The sequence below is a fragment of the Streptopelia decaocto genome (genome assembly GCF_964273445.1).
Source record: "Streptopelia decaocto genome assembly, chromosome: Z".
Lineage (NCBI taxonomy): Eukaryota > Metazoa > Chordata > Aves > Columbiformes > Columbidae > Streptopelia > Streptopelia decaocto.
The window spans coordinates 43645468-43671974 of NC_138657.1; positions in this window are offsets into that span (position 1 = coordinate 43645468).

Below are 26507 nucleotides of genomic sequence, written 5' to 3' on the forward strand. Positions count from 1 at the left end.
AAGAAGCTATTTTCCTGGCATGCTTCCCTCCTGCTTATCCCTGAGACCAGAGAAGGCTGTACTGGGAGGATGTCTGGACATGAAAAAATGGCCACAAATGGTGTCTCTCTTGTGAAAAATCTCTGGCTGGAGATGACCAGATGGTGAGTAACTACAAGGACCTCCCTCCAAGTTCTGCTGATCCAGTCTTTTTCTCTAAACAAGCTTACTGTTTCTCTTAGCAATCCTGCCTTAAGTCAAGAGCTACAGCAGTCTGTAAGAGTTCATTGTCTCCTTATCATGAAACAATCTGAACTTTACTTTACTTTACTCCTGAATTAGAAGAACTGCTCCTGAATTAAAAGAGCATGATGTAATACTTCTAAGTGCACTGAAAAAAAACCCAGAGAGTGGACTGGGGGAGGTTACATGAACTAAAACTTAACTTTCTTGAGGTAATTAAAGCCCACATTCTTCTATCAGGAATTTGCATTATGCTCCCATTTGACTCTAACCAGATCCCAATGGTTAAATGATAATTACACCATTAGCTTAGGATCAGGTCCATTGACTTCAGTGAATGTAACTCCTTGACACAGGACAGCAAGAAGAAAATAAAGTTACAGAACACACACAAAAAAAAGCAAACTAAATATAAATTAATATCTCCATAATCTCTTAAATATGTAAACTTAAATTGCACAAGAATTTAAACTATGTTTAGTCTGTATATTAAATTGTCTTGGTGGTACTGAGATGATTTAGAATCGAGCCTTTTAGAGTGGAGAGTGACGGTTTGTAAAAGAGGAAATGCTCTGAAATAACTGTGTGAGTCATATGACACCAAATACATAAGTTGTAAGGCATATCCTCATTTTTGTGTGTGACATTTCATGTATGATATTGGAATTTATGTTCTTTCTGAAATTATAAATTCAAAACTTCTTGCATTTTCTTTAAGAAGTTACACTGAGAAAAATCTACTTAAGCTCACCAACCACCCACTATAAACCACATCAGAACATTTCTTTTTTAACAACACATCTATTGAATAAACAGTCATCAAGATCATGTACCTTGCCTTTTCCACTGACTGGATTGGATGATTTCTTTGGTTTACTCCACCATCTTGTCAAGCTCATACTTCATGCTCTTGTACTTCAGGCTTTTTCACACTGTTATTATGCTCTTGTGACTCTTAGAATATCATCCTTGTCAACCCTGCTCTTCTATTTACACTAGCCTCTAACCCCAGCTTGTACCACAAATATTTATTTGTTTCTCTCTGTGTGATTTACCCACAGAATTCCTTCTGTTAGATGACCTGCAAAGTTACTCTTATTTCTTTCTTAAAATCATTGCTCCAGAGTTCCCTAAGAAAATTGACCAGGTGACCTATGACTAGGCTAAGTAAGAGCTATAAATCAAGAATTACCCAGATTCAGATCACCAGTCTGTGCACACTACTGGTTTATGCACTTAATTTATCCTCCCCCTCCCTTTTTCCCCATTACCATGCAATAGCTCAAAGTATTTTGAAAGTAGGAGTTTTTATGAAGGAAGCATGAAGGAAAGGAAGAGCGAAGAGTTGAATTGACTGTATCAGCTGCAGTGAAGTATAGGAAAAATCTGGAAGGAGTTGTAATTTTCTATAAATTCCTCATACTTTTGAGTGATTAAAACATTTCATAACATCAACAGAGCCAGACACTGTACATTTTAATAAAAAGTAAATAGGAGCCAACATCTGATGTACATAAAATCCTTTCAGTACTGGAACACAAGTTAGAGTTCAGTAAAAGCAGAAGTAATCTGTAGTACCACAGCATTCTCATTTTTCCAGTCTTTTTTCCTCAGTTTGTTTACCTTCTTGGGTTAATTTCTCAAGGCAAAGTATTGATAAATAGAACTGTCTTTTAATTTTTTTTTGTCTTTTGTTTTTAATAAAACAGATAATGTATAAATTAGTCACTACTGTATTTGCTTAACTACTTTCTGACTAATTAATTCAATGTAAATAATTTTATGTTACCAAAACAAAAAAATAAAGTACATACTGTAATTTTACCTTATAAAAAGTCTTCCTCATTGTGCTGGTTTGACTGAATATGGGTTAATTTTCTTCATGCAGTTAGAAACCTTTCTATTCCATAGCTAACATGCTCATTATTTGGACTTAGTTTGAGAATAAGAGATAACACAGAGCTAATATTTTAATTACTCTGGTCTGAGAGCTGAGGACACTCTGAGTGCTCTGCCCACAGGTGTGAGACATCAAGGAACGGCAGCATGGATGGGGGACTGACATCCAGACTGATCAATGAGAGTATTCCATCCTATTAGCATCACGGTAATTATTTAAGAAGAGTCAGAACCTTCTCGGTGGTTCTTCTTCTCTTCCCCTCTCTCTCTCTGGGACACAGCTGGAGCAGTTTCAGTCAGGACACTTAATCCAGCCTTTTGTCATTTTGCAGAGTCCTCTGGGCTTTTCTGCCTTTTTTTCCTCTCTTTTCTCCCTCTGGGATCAGCTTTGGGACCGGTGTGGCTTGCTGCAACTGGCTGCTCAGTTGTGGACAGAGCTTGTGAGGAATTGCCTTGAGTATCTTTTATTTCTATTATATATATATATTTACTAGTAGTGTATTAGTATTCTGTTATTTTATTAAACTGTGTTTGTCTCAATCCAAGTTTCTCCCTTCCCTTTTGATTCTCTCTCTTCTTGTGGGGGATGAGGGAGGGGGTCAGTGAGCAGCTGTCATGGTTGTACTGCTAGCTTGGATTAAACCATGACCCTCATTATCTGTGTTTCTAATTACATCTCTGATTGGCTACATACACACAAAGCACCTGTGACTGACTGCATGTTTGCTTCTGCTTTATTATCATGTAATCATGCAATTATCCTAACAAGACCATGCTTTCAATGAAAGTGGAATGGATGGGCAATTATCCACAAGAGATGGATTTGTAATATAATGTGATCTAAAATATATAATACATACATGCATTCCATAGGAAAGAAATTATAATCTGCTAAAAACAGCTGAAGAATTTTTTTCTTCATACTAAATGAGTTTGAGATTTGCACGGAGAGACACAGGTACCTGTCTTCAGAATTCACTTTGTATATTACCTCAGAGACCACACTTGTCAGAGAAAATATTGTGAAAAATAATAGGTGAATTCTTCAGTTTTCTAAGAACATTTCTTGCAATGAAAATTCCCTTGGGATCTTCTGTACTGATAAAAACACTCACCCAGTATACTGGAACGAGTGGTGGGAGGGTTCCATGTTTTGTACAAATAGATAAGTTATTGTAAAGTGTATAAAGTGTATAAATTAAATGATACCAATTATTTCTTTTAAATGAAATGAAAACAATTTAAGAGCTTTTGAAGTACTTGTTGCAGAGGAGCTTTAATTCAGATTCAAATCTAGAAAAAATGATAACGTGTCTTCTTTCTGGTCTATGAAACTAATAGCATTAATTTAATGTACATTGGGTAACAGTAGTTAGATCAATATAATTAAAAACAGTGGAACTGGCTACTGCTATTATTACTTGATACATTTTTCTATTTTGAGTGCTCCCGAGGACTACTGTTTGACTGTGTTAAGTATTGTACCAACGCATATGGGTGCCTTGCACAAGACCCAGAAAGTAGAGCCTCTGTAAGCTCTGGAGAGTTTTTGCACCTTTCACACTGTACTTTCTTATCTGAGGCAATTTTTCTGGTATTCATTATTACTAAAGCCAGTTACAACAAAGCATTTAGTTATAGCTTGTTGGAGCTGCTGATGGAGTCATTCAAACTGCTTCTAAGCCAAAGAATATGTAAGTAAACACCTTAAATACCTCAAAATCTGCATTCCTTCTTCATATATTTGATTATCTATTTACATTTGTAAATTCTGTACTCTTAAATTAGTTCTTGAAAGGTGGAAGTTCATCTTAACCTAAGCCACATTAAAGACAGGCAAAGAACAGAGGTACCATGAAGACTTTCATCTTCACAGTGGTCATACACCAGTTTAACAGATCTTTATTTTCTAAGTAAATCAAGTTAATTATCAGAAATAAACATTTTGTGGTTCTTTCAATAGACAGTATTCCAAGGTTCTCAGAAATTCATCTCTCCTTCAGTGTGATTGTCTCAGAGAAAGGGAGTAAATTGTTTGAAGAATGTTAACAATTTCAACCTGATTGCAGTTCATCCTAGATATCTTGTGATCTGCAATGGTGTTTTAAAGGAGCATCTCCTATATCAGTCATCTCTTTCTCTTGTTTGGTTTGTGTAAGCAATTAGGCAAGAAAATCTACTGGAATTTCTTCGGGAAATGTAAATTACTGAAATAATTGTGCATCGTGGTTTTTTTAAAGTGCTTCATCAAAATAGCACTGCTATTGTTAGGAGGCAAATATATTTCAGAAAAATTTGTTTTAGTGTATCAACTTTACAAATAACAGGAGATGGAAACTGATGTATGTTATTTTGCTAGATACTTTCTTGTATTCTGGCATGTTTTATTGTTTCAATTACTATTTTTACAATAGTCAGCGAACGCAAGCATACATGTACTCCGTATTGTTAACAGATCATAGAATGGTCTGGATTGGAAGGGAACTTAAAGATCATCTAGTGCAGAGGCACTTTCCACTAGACTGGTTTGCTCCAAGCTGCATCCATCTTGGCCTTGAACACTTGAACAGCTATGGGGTATCCACAACTTTTCTGGCAGCCTGTTACAGTGACTCAACACCTTAATGGTAAAATATTTCTTCCATATATCTAATCTAAATCTATCCTCTTTCACTTTAAAGCCATTACCCCTTGTCCTATCGCTAATCAGTCAAATGAGAAAAAATGCACACAGTACTCAAGGTGAGGCTGTGCTAATGCTAAATACAGCAGGATAATCACCTCTTTTGGCTATCTGTTTATGCTGTGTTTGGTGCACACCTGGATGCAGTTTGCCCTCTTGGTTGCCATGGAACATCAGTGACTCATTTTGCACCTGTTGTGAACCAGCAAGCTCAACTCCCTTTCTACAAGGCTGCTCTTACCATTTTCACAGAATCACAAAATGGCTGGGGTTGGAAGTGATCTCTGGAGATCACCTAATCCAACCCACCTGCTAAACAGGGTTCACCTAGAGCAGATCACACAGGAATGCACCCAGGTGGGTTTTGAATGTTTCCACATTTCTGGGTAGCCTGTTCCAGTGCTCTGTCACCCTCACTGTGAAGATGTTTCTCTGCATATTCAGATGGAACCTCCTGTGTTTCCATCTGTGCCCATTGCCACTCAAGGTATCATTGGGCACTGCTAAAAACACTTCTGTCCCGTCCTCTTGAAACCCACTCGTGAGATATGAGCATTGATAAGATCCCCTCTCAGCCTTCTCCAGGCTAAACAGACCCAATTCTCACAGTCTTCCTAATAAGATGCATCAGACCCCTAATCATCTTTGCAGTCCTCTGCTGGACTCTCTTAGAATCCTAGCATGTCCCAACTTGGAAGGGACCCACAAGGATCATTGAGTCCAACTCCTGTCCCTGCATATGACAACGCCACAGTTAACACCTTGTGTTTGAGAGTGTTGTCCAGTCTCTTCTTGAATAATGACAGGCTTGGGGCTATTCCTGCCTTCCAGAGGAACCTGTTCCAGTGCTCCACCACCCTCCAGGGGAAAAACCTTTTCCTAACATCCAGCCTAAACCTCCTTGGCACATATTCCTATAATTCCCTCAAGTTCTGTCATTGGTCACTGAAGAGAAGAGTTTGGCACTTACTCTTCCTCCTCCCCTTGTGGGGAAGCTGTAGACCACAATGAGGTCTCCTGTCAGTCTCCTCTTCTCCAGGGTGAACAAACCAAGTGACTTTAGCCGCTCCTCATATGTCTTCCCCTCCAAACCCTTCATGCCTCTTCATAGCCCTCTTCTGGACACTATCTAGTAACTTAATATCTTTTCTATACTGTGGCACCTACAACTGCACACAGTACTCCAGGTGAGGCCACACCACTGCAGAGCAGGGCAATCACCTCCCTTGAATGGCTGCCAATACTGTGCTTGATGCACTCCAGGACACAGTTGGCCCTTTTGACTGCCAGGGCACACTGTTGGCTCATGTTCAACTTGCTGTTAACCAGAACCCCCAGATCCCTCTCCACAGAGCTGCTTTCCAGCATCTTGTCCCCCAGTCTGCAGGTAGAGCCAGGTTTGCCATTTCCTAGGTGCAAAATCTGGCACGTGCCCTTGTTGAACTTCATGCGGTTGGTGATTATTCAGTTCTGCAGTTTGTTCAGATCCCTCTGCAGGGCCTCTTTGCCCTCAAGAATGTTGACATCTCCCTCCAATTTTATGTCATCAGCAAATTTACTAAGGAATCCCTCAAGTCCTGGGTCTAAGTCATTTATGAAGACACTGAAGATCGCTGGCTCTAAGATGAATCCCTGCAGAACCCCACTAGTGACTGATCGCCAGACCAACATAACCCCATTTACTAGAACCCTTTGAACCTGGCCCATCAGCCAATTGCTCACCCACTGCATTGTGTGTTCACCCAGCTGTATGCTGGCCATTTTTTCCAGTAGGATACTGTGAGAGACAGTATCAAAGGCTGTACTGAAATCCAAAATGATCACATTGACAGGCTTCCCTTGGTCAAATAGGTGGGTAACCTTGTTGTTGAACCAAATCAAGTTTGACAAGCAAGACTTTTCGATCATGAACCTGTGCTGGCTGGAACCAATGACTGTGTCGTTTTTCAGATTTTTTTCAATAACTACCAGAACAATTTTCTCCATGATTTTGCCAGGAACAGAAGTGAGGCTGATGGGCCTGTTGTTGCCAGGGTCATCCCTGTTGGCCTTCTTGTAGATTGGTACAACATTTGCCAGCTTCCAGTCATCCAGGACGTCTCCAGATTCCCAAGAGTGTTGAAAAATCACAGAGAAATGTCTCACTATGACATCACCCAGCTCTTTTAAGCACCCTTGGATGGATCCCATTAGGCCCAATGACTTTTATGGATTTAGCTGAAGCAGCAAATCCCTTACAAGTTCTGGAATGACTGGAAGTTTATCAGTCTTGTGGCCATAATTTTCTAGCCCAGGGAAATGGGGGCTCTCACTCCATCGTCAGTGTTTAAGACTGGGGTGAAGAAAGCATTAAACATCTCACCTTTGTCTATGTCCCCATTAAAAAGGTGACCATGCTCACCAAGTAATAGCCCAGTGTTATTTCTAGTTTGCCTTTTGACATTAATTTATTTTTAAAAGCCTTTTTTATTGTCCTTTGCAGCTTCAATTCCAATTGAGCTTTGGTCATACATACTTCCTCCCTACAGTGGCAAACAGCATCTCTGTAGTCCTCCCATGTTACCTGCCTTGCTTCCACTGAACATGTAATTTCTTTTTGCACTGTATTTCAAGAACAGGGCCCCTGCTCAACCAGGCTGTTTTTTTGCCTCACTTGCTAGATTTTCAGCATTTTGGAATTGCCTGGTCCTGTGATTTTAGCAGGTGGTACTTAAAAAATGACCAACACTGACGGGCCCCAACACCTTCAAAAGCTTCTTCCCTGCAAATATTACTAAGTAGTTCTCTGAGCAGCCTGAAGTCTGCTCTCCTCATGCATAGTGTTAAGGTCTTGCTGGCAGTTTTCCACCCATTAGCAAAGATTTCTGAACCTGACTGCTTCATGGTCACTGTGGCCAAGTGAGCCACCAGTCACCACTTCTCTCACAAGACCCTCTCTGTTAGTGAGAATCAAACCTAAGAAGTCACCTTTTCTGGTCATTTCCCTTAGTACCTGTACCAAGAACTTATCTTCCAGATGCTTCAGGAATCTTCTGCAGCTGTTGGTGCCAGTTGTGTGATATTTCCAGTTGACCCTGGGCAAGTTGAAGTTCCCCATAGGGACAAGGGCAGATGACTTGGAGGCTTTGTTTAGTTCCTTAAAGAATAGCTCATCAGTGGTGTCATCCTGGTTGGGTGGCACTCACAACAACATCCACTTTATTTATCTGACCCTTAATACTCACCCTGAGGCTCTAAACTTTGCCATCTCCAACTGCCAGATCCATGCAACTCAGCCACTCTGCTATATACAGTGCCAGCCCCTGCTGCCTCTCCTACCCTGCCTATCCCTTCTGAAGAGCCTGTAGTTGTCCATCATGGCACACTAGTCACAGGATTCATCCCACCAGGTTTTGCTAATACCAGTAATGTGACATGCCTGGGGCTGGGCCAAGGTTTCTAGTTCATCTTGGTTTTTCATCAGGCTGCGTGCAGTAGTGTAGAAGCACTTCAAGTGTGGTTGATTGTGCCCCTCACTTCATGGCACAGTTCAAGCAATTTCACTGCCAAGCTTTGGTGTGCCACCCTGCTGCTCATCACTGACTGCCCTTGGACTGCCCTCATCTCCCTTCCAATGTAGTTTAAAATCCTATCAATCAGCCTTGCTAACCCCTGAGCAAACACCTTTTTCCCCTTCTGTGGGAGGTACATTCCATCGTGGTGTGTCAGGAGACCTGGCAAAGAACTGACTATCCCACGGTCAAAAAACCCAATGTTTCATCGGTGACACCAGTCGTGGAGCCACGTATTGATTGATTGGGCCTGCCTGTTCTATTCTGTATTCCTGCCCACTACGGAAAGGATGCAGCAGTAAAACACCTGAGCACCTGAGTTCTGAAACCCCTTAATACTTAATACTGCTTTTTCCTATCTCTTCCCTGCCAACATTAAAAACCAACAGCGGGTAATAATCAGCCTAGGGAGTTGTTGAGCCACATCTCTTACCCCGGCCTCAGGGAGGCAGAAGACTCCCCTGTGGGTTTGATTGGGTTGGGATTATCCGGCCCTCTGTTCCCTTCGGAAGGGAGTCACCTATGACAGTTACCCTTCTTTGTCTCTTTACATGTGAAGTTTTAATGGGTTTGTTGGGTTTCATGTGGGACTGTCAAGAGTGTTGATTGCGGGGTGACAATAAAACCCTGGCAGATATATTGTTAACTTCCTCTCCTCCCTCCCTTCCCCCTTTTGCCCCTCCCTCTCCCCCCTTCCCACTAAGGACAGGCAATCGGGAGGAAAAGAAGGACAGAGAGAAGAGAGTTGGAAAAATTAAAAATGTTTTACTAATGTTACTAATAAGAATAGAGAAAATAATACAAAATATACAAAACCAATCTTGAAAGTCTCAGCAACTGCAGAGCCGGCACCCGAAGTCCTGGATTGGACTATGCAGCCAACCGGAGCTGGATTCAGTCTGTCAATAGGCCTCAATTCACAGGGACGACTAGCAAGGTCCTCTCCTAAGCAAATAAGCCATAAGCAAAAGGTAAAAAGGAAAAAGAGACGAGATCCTTGTGATCTCCCACTTTTATATGAAGTATTCACGTGAATGGAATGTTATACATAGTTGGTCAGTTTCTTGGTCACCTCTTTCTTGTTGCCCCTCTCTCGAGATGTCCATCCATGCTTATCAATAAGTTTGCATTCCGTTGGTATGTTTACCAAAACATGTATCTGGTTCTCCAGGAAAATGCAGCTAATATGAAGGCTTTAGCTGACAGGCAAATTCACTAAAAAGAGAAATTTGTTTTTTAACAAAACCAGGACAGGGACGTGGATACCTCCTTCCCAGAAGGGTCTTCATCAGCAGCATCAGCTGCTCACCTATCCAGTTCCAGGGCTTCATACCTGTTGTATACAGGCACCTGGGAAGGTGGGGTAGGCTGAGGGTGTGTTCATCTTCCACCTTGAGCAGGAATCCATTTCCATTCTCCCCCATCTGCTGGGTCACCCTTTACGGCTTGTGGTGAGAGAGTAAGGAGTCCTTTGTATCCGATGCCATGGCTGGTTTCCACTTCTGCATCAGGGATGGTAGACTGTGAGTTCACCAGTCAGTATCCTTTTCTGACTCTCTGATGCTCCTGAGTCTGGAGACCTCCTCTTGAAGTTCTGACACCAGGCTGAGTAGCTCCTTCATTTGGGCACGTTGTCCACAGGTGAGCTTACTGCTGCCATCAGTCCCTGAGGAGAAACTAGGGCACACTTTGCAGCCCAGGACCTGGACAGCTGTATCTTCCCTTCCAAGCTCAGTCTGGGTGGCCACATCAGTTCTTGCAGCCAGAGGGACCGTGAGTGATGCTAAAGGCACTGCTCTTCTCCAGGTGGATACCATGCCTCCTGCTGTACCAAGCTCCTTGCTAGGTCATTGTTAGCACTGTTTGAAGTGGCAGTGTCCTCCTCACTCACCCTTGTCTCTCATCCTTCTGTGTTAATTGCCTCATCCCTGTTTGCTGCGTTCCTGGTTGCCTGCACTCCTGTTCACATTTTGAGTAATTCCTTCTCCTTCTCAAACTAAGGAACCCAGAACTGTATGCGGTAGTCCAGATGTGGCCTCACAAGGGCAGAGTAGAGGAGGAGGTTAACTTCCCTCAACCTGATGGTCACACTTTTCCTAAGGCACCCCAGGATACCATTTGCCTTCTTGGCCACAAGGGCACATTGCTGGCTCATGGTCAACATGATGTGCACTATGACTCCCAGGTTCCTCTTTGCAAGGCTGCTTTCTAGCAGGTCAGCCCATAACCTGTAGTTGTACATGGTGTTATTTGTCTCCAGGTGCAAGACCTTACACTTGCCCTTGTTGAATTTAATCAGGTTCTTCTCCACCCAGTCCTTCAGCCTATTCCGGTCTAACTGAATAGCAGCACATTCTTCTGGTGTATCAACCCTTCCTCACAGTTTTCTATCATCAGCAAACTTGCTGAGAGTGCACTCAGTCTCTTCATCCAGGTCATTGATGAACAGGTTGAGTGGGACTGAACCTCTGAACCTGGGACTGACCTCTGGGGAACCTCAATAAACCAGCTACAGACCTCCAGCCAGACTTTGCACAAGCCTCTGAGCTCTGCCATCCAGGCAGTAATCAATCCATCTCACAGTGCACTCATCCAACCTGCACTTCCTAAGCTCACCTATGAGGATATTGTGAGACAGTGTCAATAGCCTTGCTGAAGTCAAGGTAAACAATGTCCACTGCTCTCCCCTCATCTACTCAGCCAGTTACACCACCATAGACAGCTATCATGTTGGTCAAACATGATTCCTCCTTGGTGAATCCAGGCTGACTACTCCTGATAACCTTCTGCTTGGAGATGAGATCCAGAATGATTGTGAATGAAAGTCCATCACCCTTCCAGGGATGGAGGTGAAGCTGGTTGGCCTGTAGTTTCCTGGGTCATCCTTCTTGCCCTTTTCAAATACTGGAGTCACGTTGGCTTTCTTCCAATCCTCCCCAATCTTCTTTTTGCTGCTGATGTACTTGAAGAAGCCCTTCTTCTTGTCCTTGACATCCATCACCAGATTAAATTCCAAGTGGAGCTTTCCCTTCCTCACTGCATCCCTTCATACTCTGACAGCCTCCTAATACTCCTTCCAGGTAATCTGTCCCTTTTTCCACAATACATAATCATCCTTCTTCCTTTTGAGTTTTGACAGAAGATCCTTAATCATCTGTGCAGGCCTTCTGCTGCCTTTATTTGATTTCTTGCTCATAGGGATATATTGATCTTGTTCTTGGAGGAAGTGATGTTTGAGTATTAACCAGCTCTCTTGGACCCCCTTTCCTTCTGGACCCTTAACCCATGGGATTCTTCCAGGTAGGACCTTGGAGAAGCCAAAGTTAGTTCTCCTGAAGTCCATGGTTTTAATTCTACTTTTTGCCCTGCTTCCTCCACGCAGTATCCTGAAGTCCACTTGCTTGCTTGCTACAACACATCTCTGCTCCTTGACTCCTCCTCTCCGTGTCAAGTAGTTGTCATCAGTGACCTGTAGGAACATCCTGAACTGTGCCTTCTTAGCTGTGTTGTCTTCCCAGAAGATATCAGTGTGATTGAAATCCCGCCTAAGAACCAGAACATGTGATTGTGAGTCTACTCACAGCTGTCTGCAGAAAGCCTCATCAGCTACCACTTCCTGTTCAGGTGGCCTGTAGTAAACATCCATATACAGCCAAAAAATATTTTCCCATATACAGCCAAAATATTTTGTAAAGAGGGATTAGAGTAGTACCACTTTCTACCTCCAAATTTGTCTGAGTTGCAGTGAAAATATATGTATTTTTCATTCCCTTTAAAAACTGTTATCTTTAATGAAGCCTAAAAGACATACAAACACAGCTTTTTTGAATGTTAGTGGAATATTGAAAGTGTTGGAAAAGGCAGAGAAATTTTCTATGGTTTTCCTGTCAATTACATTGTTTAGTGACAAGGAAGATAATTTTTGAACTAAGACCTTTCACATATTTTTGATGCTTTCTACTACCCAATTTCTACCTAGTACTACTTTCCTCTCTTTTCCTCTTCAGTGGCTGTGTCACTGCTGTAGTGCTTTTTACTTCCTTTCTTTCTCCCTTTTACCTTCTCTTCTCATGTACAGATAATAAATATTATTTCAGTAAAAGGAAGAGCTTACTTTAAAACCTTGAATTCATTTGCATTTTTGTAAACCCCATATATAACTTCCCCTATAAGGCACAGTAAAGTAATGAAAACGAGAGTGCTATGAGAGATGTGACAACAGAAATAGCTTGGGTAAGAGCATTCTGGGTAGCGAGATTTTTCATAATTTTTTGTGCCTCTGTTGATAACATGTTATTTGCTAATTATCATTCTTGTTGTATGATTGACTCTCCACTACTGATCATAATGTGCAGATGATGGAATCAGACACTAAGTCCCTCTTTTAGTTTCTTTTACCTGTACTGAGATAGTACATACACCGACATAGATTAAAATAGTTGTGCTGCTTTTCAGCAGAGCACAGTTTAAATACCATTTACCGTTGTCAGTGCAAATACTAACACAGAGCATAGGCCCAGCACCCAGAATAAATTTCTGCTGGGGCCCACGACAGGTTCTGTCTGATTTGCCTTTTCAAAATAAAACCTTGTCCCTGTCCACTAAAACAGACTAGAGTGATGGAGAATGACCCTTTACCTCTGATGTGCTGAAAGAAATTCAAATCCACAGCGGGCAGAAGCTCAATTCCACTGGCTTCTCTGAAAGAGCAGCTTCCAAAGAATGCAGCAGGAGAGAAACTTCAGCAAAGGCCTGAGACTCTTGCCATACTGCTATGGAGGGTCCTCAATAGACCAGAATAAATGCAATGAAATCAGGGGAGCTGAAGATGCTTTCTGGAGTTTCCTAACTTTTTTTTTTACTGAATTATACCACAGTGATATCAAACACCTTTTGTGGAAAGGGTTGACTAACAGAGTATTGGCTTGTATATATATTCAGGATTACATAGCTTTCTCCTGAACAGAGTTTACACTGGCCTCACTAGATGGTACCAGCCTATGTTAGAAAGAAAATTAATGCTTTACATAATAAATAACTCTAATGTTCTCTTAACTTCAGTAATCCATTGTGATTACATGCAGTGTAGGAATGTCTCTTCCTTAGGCCCAGGTACAATTTGGTTTCTGTTTCTTTCTCCTTTTTTTGTTTGTTTTTGACTTCTATTGTTTTTCTGTGTATTCTTCAGTTCTTTCCCCTTTATTTTTATCCCTTCAGCGTGTCCAGAAAGTGGAATTGGACATTCAAAAAAATCATCATCCAGCTTCACAACTGATACCCCAAAAAAGTGTGATACAGTTCACATGTTTGTGAATTAATCTGTCTGCAAATTTCTGCCTGAGTTTACATTCAGTTCACGTTCATTTCTTTTTACAATATTTAATTCTACAATGATGAGGGACAGGCACATACGTTTTTGTGGGGTTTAAAATAAATAAATAAATAAATAAATAAATAAATAAATAAATAAATAAGTTGAATCCTGAGTGATCTGAATATATAGTGAATAGCAATAAAAAATATACCCAGGCCCAACCTGTCCACCTCCATCCATCAGCAGCAAAACTTGTTAAACTTCAGTGTAATAATCTGACAGAATGTCTGTATGGGACTTCTTTAAATATAAAGGCTTTCAATAAATTTATGGAGAAATCAGATTCCTCCTTTCGTATGCTTCTTTGGAAAACTTCAGTCAAAACCAAACTGAAAAAAAACCCCACAATCCCGAACATCTCCCCCACCCAGGCAACAACAAAACAACATCTCAAACATTCCATCTGTGCATACTTGTCAATGCACCTGAATTAAACAATCCAAATCACTGTGGCAAGGAGTCACTGAGACTCGGCTGGATACTGTACTGCCAATGTGCAGCACCAGAGGATTAGAGGATTCTTTCATGTGATGACTAAATATTTTTCCAAATTGGACACAAGAAACCCCAAGCTGGAACTTCATTGCCAGGGATATTTCCTCTATTTCTCCATTTTATTTTTTTCTTTTTTCTTATTGTTTTGTTTTGTTTGGGGTTTTTTGTGTTTTGTTTTGTTTTGTTTTGTTTGGGGGGAGGGATGTTTGGTTTGGTTTCTGGTTGTTTATTTGGTTAGTGGTTTTTTTTTTACTTTACTGGTTTTGTGAAAATCACATGAAGGAAATACTGTTCTCACACAGTTTCAGAAAGGTAAAGGAAAAATTACTCCTTTACTTTTTCCTGTCTTGCTATTTTTGTTCAGTGCTTGCTGTATGTTTCTTTCCCAGACAGTCTTTCTGAAAGTTAGTTTTCATTGCTGTGCAACTAAAAACTTGCTGGACAAATCCGAAGTTTTCTCCCTGTGCTCCATTCTCAGCACTTCGGTTTTTGACAGTTATTTTTCTCCTTTTGCTGGTAGCATTTCTTGTCCATTGCACTGGCATTTCTAGCCAGCTTTTGTCTCTCCACAGTATGCACGTGTGTTCTTCTGGGACTTCATGGACTCCTCCAACCAGCACTGTGTTGTCACCTGCTCAAAATGCTATCTATGAGGGCTCCAGCTGCAACTCACTCTGCATTGTGCTGACATTTCTCTTCCTACTATGCAAAATGATTCTTTTTTTTTTTTTTTTTTCAGTCTGATAATAACTGAAATTTTTGGTTAGTAACAGATTACCCAAAGAGACATAACAGGTCACAGTTTTACACCTTCTATTGTTGATGTTGCTGAATCTGCTTAGGATATTATGATACAAAGTTCTTATCACTTATTTTGGACTGGTCTTTATGAATTTCAACTTACATATTATTCATAATGTAACCAAACAGATCTCTAAAAATTCATTCAGTTCTTTACTCTAACTGGTCCCTTTATTTTTATTTTTTGCATGGTCAGTATCATTGCTTTTATTGGTTATTTCTGCACTGCAATACATTACAAGTTTATCCATGATTAGGACTCCAAAGCAGACAAGACTTTCTTGTTCAAATATAAGGAGCAGGGTAGAAATTGAGACAGAATGATTGAAAACAGAATCTTTTCAGTGTCTGGGTTTAAATTAAAGAGAAATATATATTGTTTCCAATCATCTTAATATGTTTCTTTTAATCCATACGGCATTCCAAGTTTTAGCACTATTTCCTTTAACTTATGTTGGTTTCATATGTAATTAAACATAATGAAGAGGTGTAAGGCTAAAAGCTGTGTTTTAAAACTTCAAGAGGAAACATCTCAAAATTTTCAAAATGGAAACTTTTTTAAAAATGTTCAAATTACGTATCTCAGTGTTTGAAATATTTTACTTTTTATTTTGTCTAAATTATTTGCAAATCTTTGTTGCTTTAACTCCCCAAGGGAAAAAAACCAAACAAACAAACAACATACCAAATTCTTAATAGATCTACAGGAAAATAATACAGAAAAATAGCAATGATTATTATCTATCTCAAAGCATATGGTGCTTAAAACTTTTGTTTACAATAGATCTAGAAATACATATATATTTTTTTAAATCAAAATCAGGTATATTGACATTCCCGAATGCAACAAAGTTTTATAGGGACTGGTTACATAAAATGTCCTACTAAAAGCTACCCTAGTCCTTAATTTTTCATGATCACTTAGTATGACTTTTTTTTTTTCTATAAAAAGCTTATTCCCTAAACAGAAAATCAGGCACAAAAGTAATGGTCATTACTGATAAATTTACTGGTAGTTTCAAGGAAATGTTTTCCATCTAATTGACTAAAAAGAGATATGTCTTTCTGCAGAAGAACAGATTATATTTGCTTCAAGAATTTGAGAAATTAAAAAATATCTAAAAGCAATTTTATGACTTTATACATTAATGCCTGCCCTCTTGTTCCTTTTTCTGTTAAATACTTTATATAATATGTTCCCACTTTGTTTTATATAATCTTTTTCCAATGTGAAATTAATCTCAACCCCACATTTTTGGAAGAGGAGTAGTATGTGGTATTTTAAAATGAAGAATTTCTGGAAGAAATTCTAGACTGCTCTCTGGACCTGAAGATAAATTTCATGGCAAGTGCTGTATTTTAAATGTATTTTATAATTGGTTTTATTTTTTCATTGAGGGAGGGGAAGAATGAAAGCAAACCAAACCAACCAACCAAACAAATAAAAAAAAACACTGTCTCATTAGCCTCTAAGGCATTTCCAACGTCTTTCTTGAATGGAAAATTTTGATGAAGTGTTTACACTTCTTTTTCTTGAACAGTACAGTGAGGACTTTTCTGTTCTTTATCAACTTGCTGCTCTTTCCAAATGTTCTGTACATCAGGAATGATAAAGAATAAATAAATTTAAAAAAAAAATAAAAAAAACCAAACAAACCAAAAAAATGTACATATCTAATCAATCTTCACTTTCCAGCAGGGCTCAACATATTGTGCTTCTGTCTTTTACATTGTGTCAGGAATGCTTTTGAACGTTTTGACCTGGTATCAATTCTGTGTATCAGAAGATGCCAACTATACATTTTTGTAGCTGACGAATATCCATAAGTCAAAACAGCGTTGCTGGAGCAAGCAAAATATGGAGACTATTTTACCAAGAGTCATCAAAGTCATTAACATTGACTTAGAAAAATTATCCTTTTTGTCATTTTAATAGCTCCCTCTAGTTTCTCTCTCTCTCTTTTTTTTTTTTTTCTTTAAAGAAAGGAAACTGAAGACATGTCTTCAGTTTCCCATGACTGAATCCTCATTTCTATTTTTAATGATTTTAAATAAATGTAAAGAATAAATATAAGTACTATATGCCATACAAAGAATAAGGTCTTACCTGTCTTTACTTCTATTTTAACTGATCAGTCTATCATATCAATCCTTATCTATTACCTTGAAGAAAAGAACTTTTGAGGCTCTCCCTCCATGCCAACCTAGTGTATTGCTAGAATAGCTTGTTTTTCTTCCTTGGGATTTCTACACACAGAGCCAAAATGAAGCTTTTCTTTTTCAGTCATTTCACTACACTGTAACTGCAGATGTGATCATCAGCAAAGGCAGCATAATTAAATATTCAGTTACTGCTTATGTGAAACTGTATTTTTTTGTTTCCTGCCTATAAAACCTCAAAGCTAGGGAATAACTAACTGTAAAACATTATACTGGTCTGTGTAATATACTGAGAACAGTCCTGTAACTGGCATTCTGAAAGTGAAGGTATATGTGGTGGATATAGATGAGTAGTGCCATTAATGTTAGTAGCTCTGTTTTCAGCTTAAATATAGTTTAGTACTAAGAATTATGGTCACATTGCAGGACTAGATGTCTTACATAGGAGATTTAAATGCGGTTCTAGGGAGCGCAGGTGACCAGGAATGCAGAGAACAGGGCAAGCAAACATGGCTGGGGCAGTTTGCACAGCAGTTTGCACAGGCAGAGTATGCAACAAGGGCGAAGAAGCTCTGCCAGCTCAAGAGATCAGCTCTATTAGTGGTTACCACCCTCGCAGAAGGAGCCTTACTATGGTATCTACCCGATGCAAAGGTATGTCCTCTATACTCCTCAGGAAGGATGCAGCAACCCAGACAGAGATGCTGTGGAAACACATAGCCATCCACACCTCAGGCTGCAGGGAGTCTCAGAACCCTTCACTGGTCTGGAATGGCAATAAACCATTACAGGAGGTGTGACCAGGTGCATGATTTGCTCAGCCTAGTGGTACAACTAAGAGAGCAGGTAGAAATGTTAAGCAGCATCAGGGAGTCAGAGAAGAAGATAGATGGGTGGGATCCAGCTCTAGCATCCCCGAAACAGGAAAGGCCACCAGTAAAAACACAAGATCAAGAGAGTCTTGTATCGTTTCCCCCACCAGACTGAGAACAGTAGATCAAAGGAAAGGAGTAAATAGAGGCAAGTTCACACTATGGGTATAAGGTGAATCCTTCCCTTGCCCACGTGCACTCTGAGGTGCTTCTGTACAACAGGTATGAAGCTCTGGATGTGGAAGGGCAGACAATGGATGAGGAACATGAAAGTCCATCTACACTACAAGCGTTGAAAGGATCAGAAAGGCTTGTGCCCTGTATTATGAGCACATCCATGAGAAAGAAAAGAAGGGTTATAGTTGTAGGTGACTCCCTTCTGAGAGGTACAGAGGGTCCAATATGCTGGACAGACCCTCCTCTTAGGGAATTCTGCTGTCTTCCTGGGGCCCAGGTTGAGGACATCACTAGGAATCTTCCTAACCTGATGCAGCCCTTGGACCTCTACCCATTACTGGTCTTAAATATGGGCAATGATGAAGTTGAGATCTGTAGTACAAGGGTGATTAAAAGAGACTTCAGGGCTTTGGGACAGTTGGTAAGAGAATTGGGAGTACAGGTTATTTTCTCCTCTCCTTCCAGGTGTGGGCAGTGACATTAGAAGAAACAGACAGACACAGTCTATTAATACATGGCTCCATGGCTGGTGTCACCACCACAATTTTGAGTTTTTTGATAATGGGATGGCCTACATGGCACTGAGTTTGCTGGTGTCAGAAGGGATTAAACTTTCTCAAAGGGAGAAGAGAATCTTTGCACATGAGCTAGAAGGACTCATTGACAGACCTTTAAACTAGTCATGTGGATGATATCAGGCTTGCCTGTGATGAGCTGTGGCAGAAGACATCACGGACAGAGGGCTCTGGTGCTAGTAAGGACAAGAGGCTAGCATGGTTGCATTCAAACCTACTGGTCAAACTAAAGGATAAGAAGGAAATGTACAGGCAGGAACAGGTACCCTGAGAAGAGTATAGGGGCACTGCCTGGTTGTGCAGAGATGGGTCAGGAAGGCCAAAGCACAGCTGGAGCTGAACATGGCAAGGGATGCAAAGAATAATAAGAAGTCTTCAACAAGTATGTCAACCAGAAAAAGGAGGTCAAAGAAATTGTCTCCCCCTGATGCAAGACTGGTAAACTGGTAACAACAGACAAGGAGAAAACTGAGGTACTCAGCAACTTTGTCTCAGTCTTCATGGGCAAGTTCTCTTCCCACACCTCTCAAAGGGATCAACTACAAGATGGGGACTGAGGGAGCAAAGTCCCTCCCACTGAAAGCAAAGAGCAGATTCATGACCCCTTGAGGAACCTGAACATACATAAATCTATGGGACCTGATGAAATGCGTCCCAGAGTCCTGAGGGAACTGCTGATGTAGTTGTCAAACCACTTTCCTTGATATTTGAGAGGTCATGGCAGACACGTGAAGTACTGAGTGACTGGAAAAAGGGAAACAACACACCCGTTTTTAGAAAGGGTAGAAAAGAGGACTTCAGAAACTACTACCTGTCAGCTTCACATCTGTGCTTGGGAAGATCATGGAACAGATCCTCCTAGAAGCAATGCTAAGGCACATGGAGGACAGGGAGGTGATTTGAGAGAGCCAGTGTGGCTTCACCAAGGGCAGGTCTGCCTCGCCAACTGAGTGGCGTTCTACAATGGAGTAACTACATCAGTGGACAAAGGAATGGCTATGGGTGTCATCTGTCTGGACTTCTGTAAAGCCTTTTACATGTTCCACCCACAACATCCCTCTCTCTAAATTGGGGAGGTATGGATTTGATGGGTGGACTGTTTGTTGAATGAGGAATTGGCTGGATGGTTGCACCCAGACAATACTGTTCAATGGCACAATGTCTGGATGGACACTGGTGACAAGTGGTTTCCTTCAGGGTTCCGTACTGTTTCATATCTTCATCAATTACATAGACAGTAGGATCAAGTGCACCCTCAGCAAATTCGCAGATGACACCAAGCTGAGTGGTACAGTTGACACTCCTGAGGGACGGGATGCCATACAGAGGGACCTGGACAAGCTGAAGTAGTGGCCCATGCAAGCCTCATGGGGTTCTACAAGGTGAAGTACAAAGTCCTGCACCTGGGTCGGGGCAACTCTCAGTAGCAATACAGGTTAAGGGATGAAGGGATTGATAGCAGACCTGCAGAGAAGGACCTAGGAGGTACTGGTGGACAAAAGATTGGACAGGAGCTGGCAATGCACCCTTCTAGCCCAGAAGGCCAGTGGTATTTTGGGCTGCATCAAAAGAGGCATGGGCAGCAGGTTGAGGGAGGTGGTTCTGCCCCTCTATTCTGGTGAGACCCCACCTGGAGTACTGCATCCAGCTCTGACTATTCAAAATAAACTGAAAAGATAGCATAACAAAAATGTTTTGGATAAAAAGGCAAGAGAAAGAAGAAATGCAAACAAAACCAAAAGAGGATAAAGATGCATGTTAAACCAGAGTTAAATTAGGGAAGTGTTTGTTACTGGCAGGTAAAACAATGTCAGTAATCCTCAATTGATATAAATCCATAAAATGTTGACTTTTGTAGAATCACAACATTTTACTCTGCCTGCATACCTAGAGCTTATGTTAACTGGGGGAAAAAAGAGGACAGTTTGGCTTATTTTTCAGACTAATAGAGTTTCATAGGTAAATAACTATATAAAAATAATTATTTTAGAAAGCTACTTACATCTTTTTTCAGCAGAAGACTTTTGTGAATGTATTGCACTTAGAACAGAACTGCAATGAAAACTAATCAAGACTGAAATTATAGATTCTTTTCCAAAATTCTCCCCAATTCGTTCTAAAGTGGAATACCTATATCTATTTGGACCAGTAATGAATGACATAGACAGTGGGATCAAGTGCACCCTCAGCGAATTCGCAGATGACACCAAGCTGAGTGGTACAGTTGACACTCCTGAAGGATGGGATGCCATCCAGACAGACCAGAACAAGCTGAAGAAGTGGCCCCATGTGAACCTTATGAGGTTCAACAAAGCCAAGTACTGGGTCAGGGCAACTCCCAGTAGCAATACAGGTTAAGGGATGAAGGGGCTGATAGCAGACCTGCGGAGAAGGACCTAGGGGGTACTGGTGGACAAAAGATTGGACAGGAGCTGGCAATGTGCCCTTCTAGCCCAGAAGGCCAGTGGTATTTTGGGCTGCATCAAAAGAAGCATGGGCAGCAGGTTGAGGGAGGTGGTTCTGCCCCTCTATTCTGTTCTGGTGAGACCCCACCTAGAGTGCTGCATCCAGCTCTGTACAGAGAAGACATGGGCCTGTTGGAAAGGGTCCAGAGGAGTGCCACCAAGATGATCATGGGCCTGGAACACTCCTCCTATGAGGAAAAGCTGAGATAGTTGGGGTTGTTCAGCTCAGAGAAGAGAAGGCTCCAGGGAGACTTTAAAAGGACGGGGACAGATATTTTAGAAGAACATGTTACAACAGACAAGGGGCAAAGGTTTCTGACCTAAAGAGGGGAGATTCAGGCTAGGCATGAGGAATAATTTTTTTACATTGAGGGTGGTAAACTACTGGACCATGTTGCCCAGAGGGTTGGTGGACACCCCATCCTTGGAAGATTCAAGGCCAGGCTGGATGGGGCTGTGAGCAACCTGATCTAGCTGAAGATGTTCATTGCCAGAGGGTTGGACTGGATGACCTTTGAAGGTCCCTTCCAACCTCAAATATTCTATGATTCTTTGATTGTGCTTCCACTGAATTTTTCCAAAACCTGGTTAAAGATGAAAGAGAGCATGATATTTTTATGATTTTTTTAGATATCCATATATTCTGGAAGTCATTAATAGAATAGATGACAAACTGAAATTATGTACTCTGCAAATTGTTGCACAGAAGAGCTCTGGGAAAGTAATTGGTCATCTTAAGCATTTCAGAAAGGAAGAAGATAATTTGCTCTTTCCCTGTGAGGCACTACAGGAAGATCAACAAAACTGTATAGTCATCAGAATCAAATACTGCTGGCAAAACTGACAAAAGCAGTATGGTTCCTTTACTCCATATACAGGTGGGTATATAAAGAGTAATGCTATTTTCTTATGCTAAGCTCTATTGTAAGACTGAATCAAGATGTAAAAGTACTTATTCCAACAGTGCCTGATTGTGATCAAAGTCACTATCAGATAGCTGATATTGATATAGCTACAATTTTGTTTTTCAATGCATGGGTCTATATTCCCAGCTTGAGTAAGACACTTTATGGTGCATCGTGTCTGTCTGTTTTTTTTCTTTTATTGTAGGTTATAAAATGACAAAAGTGTTTTTTTTTTTTTAATTTATCTTAACAATACTGGTACACACACATGTGTATATGTCAGTGCAGATACACTGTAGTTCATCTAATAAAAATACAATATTTCAGAAATATATATCATTGTAAAATGTAAAATTCACAAGCGTTGTGAAGCTATTCCAGTTGCACACATCTAGTTCTATTAACCTTCAAAACCAAAAGATATTCAGTACGCTCTTTAGCACATTTGAATTTTCTAATCGGAAGCCCATTTGAATCATCTTTAACTTTCTTTTACGAATAACAAACCTGCATCTTCTTTAGGAGGAATGTACAAGTTGAAAAGAAGAAAAAGAATTTCCCATAAATTCCCAAGAATGTCACAGAATGGACCAAACTCTGGGAAAAAAAAAAAAATGCAATAAACAAACAAACACATTGATTTCCTAAAAACTTGTCATACTCAGATTATTTAAGTAAAACTTAATGTTTTGTCCACTCCTGTGCAAAGTGGAATAATGTAGATAACGCTTGAGCAGGAACAAATACCTGCAATGAGAATAAACTAGTTAAAATATTTTTGTTGTGAAACAAGCTTTTCTACTCTGCTTACTTTAATTAAGCAGAGATTTTTTTGTGCTTTTTCAGTGAATTCCCACTTCCTGGATTTCCATTTCACATATGTATTTAATACATAAAAGTCAGTAAAAGTAGCAGGCAAGCTAAAAGCTAAATTCAGTTTTCTATGGAAAGACTGTTCCATTTTGACTTAACATCCATTGTGTGCTCTATACGATTTGTACTTCACAACTCCAAGTTAGCTTACTGCATTTGTTTTAATCAGGTTTGTTTTCACAAGACCAGAAGTGTTTGTTTTTTTTTTTTAATTAGTATAACAAACAAACAGGAGTTATATCTTAGCTTGTCTTTGTAGAAAGTTCATTAAAATTACCAGATTTATTTTGTTAAATATGAATATTAATTTTATGGTAACCCTTCTTCTGCTACATATAGGATAGACCTACAAATAAAAGAATTTAATTTATTTAATTGCTGTCCGCCAGTATAGTTCAGCTAGTCAATATGTGAGGGCAGGACCTCACTCTGCAGAGTGTGGGTTATTAACCTTGTTATGCAGCATAACCACCTTGCCTGGTACTGCAGACTATCTGCACCTGCTGTCTGCCCTGGTGCTACCTGCTGTCAGATGTGCTCTTGGCATAAGATGTCTCCGTGTATCTAAAACATCACTTTATTCATGGGAGCCAGGCAGTAGGTCCCACTTTCTGAACATAGTCTTAATGAACCATTAATGCAAAAATAGTAATCCAGTCTTTTGCTTTAGGCTGTGTGAACTTCGACATACATTAATCGTTGTCTAAGCCCTGAGAAAATAGTGAACCTGTAAAACTGAATAGAAGTTTTTTCTAGGTCTTGTTTTCTGGTAGGATTTCAATAAAATATACTCAGAGGAACCTTACAACTCTGGGAAATAAAAAGCAAAATATTTCTTTCAGCTTATTATTTTAAGTCACCCCAAACCAAAGAAAAAAAAAAAAAAAGGAAGATTCATTTTAAGTCTCTCTCCATAGCTTTGATATAATTTTCATAGACCTGAGTTTTTATCTCATGTAGCTATATATATCACAGCTGTATGAAATACTGCCAGGAATTGTGTAGTGTTTCCTAGAAAGTATATGTTTTTCTTTGAAACACCTCACATAACAATTGCTAGTTTATATACAGTTCATGAATGAGACAAGGACCAAGGAGCAAGCTCAATCACATCCTCTGTAAGACTGGATCTTCCGTCATGTAGACACCATCACATATGCATTAGTAAGCCTGATATACCAAAGAGCTTGTGCAGGTAGGAAAAGACATCCTGCATCAATTGTACTGCCTGCTCAAATGAGTCTGTCTCACAGCAGCAGTAGGACAATTCAGAGTAGAAGGAGGTAGGGGGGACTTGTGGGGTTGTTTCTTGTGCATAGCCAAACGCCTCATCTTGACTAATGACTTGATATTCTGCTGGCAAACATAGCAGCAAGGTCCTCTTTTGCATTTCCCCTGAAACAGATTATCTCACAGTGACATAGTCCTCTGTAAGAAATAATGACACTAGATAAATTGGTAGATAACCTAGAATCGAGAGTGACAAGGTATTTTGTTTGTTTTTAATGTGACTGCAAAGGAAACTTCCCAAGGGGCAGTTCCCACATGAAGTAGTAACTCCAGAGGAAAGTCTTAAAGGTTGGGAAGGAGAGGAGAGAGAGATTGTCTTCTTCTTGAGATTTTTCTAATGAAGTTATAAAAAAGTTCCAGATGTCTTGCCCATCCCCATCTACAACTTTTGCCCTGTGTTCACGTCCTAGGTGATATGTTGAACTGCATGTGATTACAGAGCTCCCAGATTAGACAAATACTTTATTCACTAATCTGGGTAATGATGCTTGCCTGCAGAAGGGAAGACCAAAGGGATATTTTTCTTCAGTAGACAAATACCATGTACTGCTAATTCTGCAACAGCTGTTAAACACTGAAGAAATTAGTAGTTGAGGTCTGCTAAAATTATTAACATCTCTCTCATGACACTGAACATTAAAATGAGAAATCCTGAGGCAAACAAGATATGCACAAGAGGTCAAAGTGGACAAAAATAATTTATAAAATTGTCCCTGTGTTATCCTCTTAGGAACTACATAGTGTATCTTGTAAAACACAGATTAATTACTTAGCAATAAGTTTCTGCAAAAAAAAAATACCTTTTGTTGCAAAAGTATTTCACTGGTATTATTACTTGATTATTAGAAGTCAAAAAGCATACAGCTAACTCTGCATCAAGTCCTAAGTTGTGTGCTACAACACTTGTTTCCCATAGCTGTATGAGTTTCAGTGTGAAACTACATTAAGACATCAATAGGTAGCTAGCAAGTCAGTCACAAAGGCAGTCCAATTACACATGATAATGCTAGGTGTCACGGAGGGACCCCAAAATTAGCTTTAGGCAGACAACCAAGTCCAAAGCAAACTTTTATTCTGTCCTGGAAAGTCCAGGAAAACAACCAATTAGAAACAGGGTTTATACAATCATTTAGCACTCTGGTATCATAAAATACAGGTTTGGATATCAGTTGAGGAAATTACTGAGGTACAACAAATAAGAATAATGGAGATCCACAGTGTGCATACACGTGGCTCACCACAAACAATGCCAGAGCCATCCCTGACTCCAGGAAAATACACTCACTTGTCAAGTGAGGATAACACTCGCTTATATTAAAGCAAGGAATTATTAAGGAAAATACACTTGCTAGTCCAGCGAGGAATTATTAAGTTATTACTTAGCCACACACGGAGATGAGGGAATCCCAGCTCCGGGAGGTTACCTTAGATGGCGTGCCAGTCTAAGGGAAGGGACACTCTTGGCTGCATTTTGGCCCACTGTTCTGAGAGGACACACACAAAAGGAAGCCTCGGCGGGAACCCTGTTTTTATAGTCTTGTCAGATCTGGCTGTGGGCATTCCAGAAGCTTCTCAGCTCTCTCTGCACCCCCACTCTGGCTATGGGCACCCTGAAACTTCTCAGCAAACCCCCCCCCATTCTGGCTGTGGGTGCACAGAAACATCCCAACCTTTCAGCACCTCTTCCCCTCTCCTAGCTAATCAACAGAAGGTTAAACAAAAAGAGCTATTAACTGCCCCATTGCAGGAGAAGGGGGAATGTGTTGGAAAGAGGGGGATGTACCCACATCGAAGGAAAGGCAGGGCCGGGGGGGAGAAGGAGGTGTGCAACTGCCACCCTAGATTAATGGTTGGACTCAGTGGTCTTAAAGGTCTTTTTCAACCAAAACTATTCTATGATTGTATGCACAGAATTTTAATGCATCCTTTTGATAAAAAACACCTTTTAAGAAAGCTGAGTTTTGTGGACAGATGGTTAAAATCTTTTAAAAACCCAAATATTTTATTATAAAGCAATAATGAATTTCTTGATACATTAATAGACATCTTATACTCAATTATTATTGAAGGAAAACAAATGAAGAAGAACCAAGGGAAGAAATCATGTTACTCATGTATGATTTTGATTCTGAGCAAACTTTTCTCCCATTTTAAGGATAAGAAAG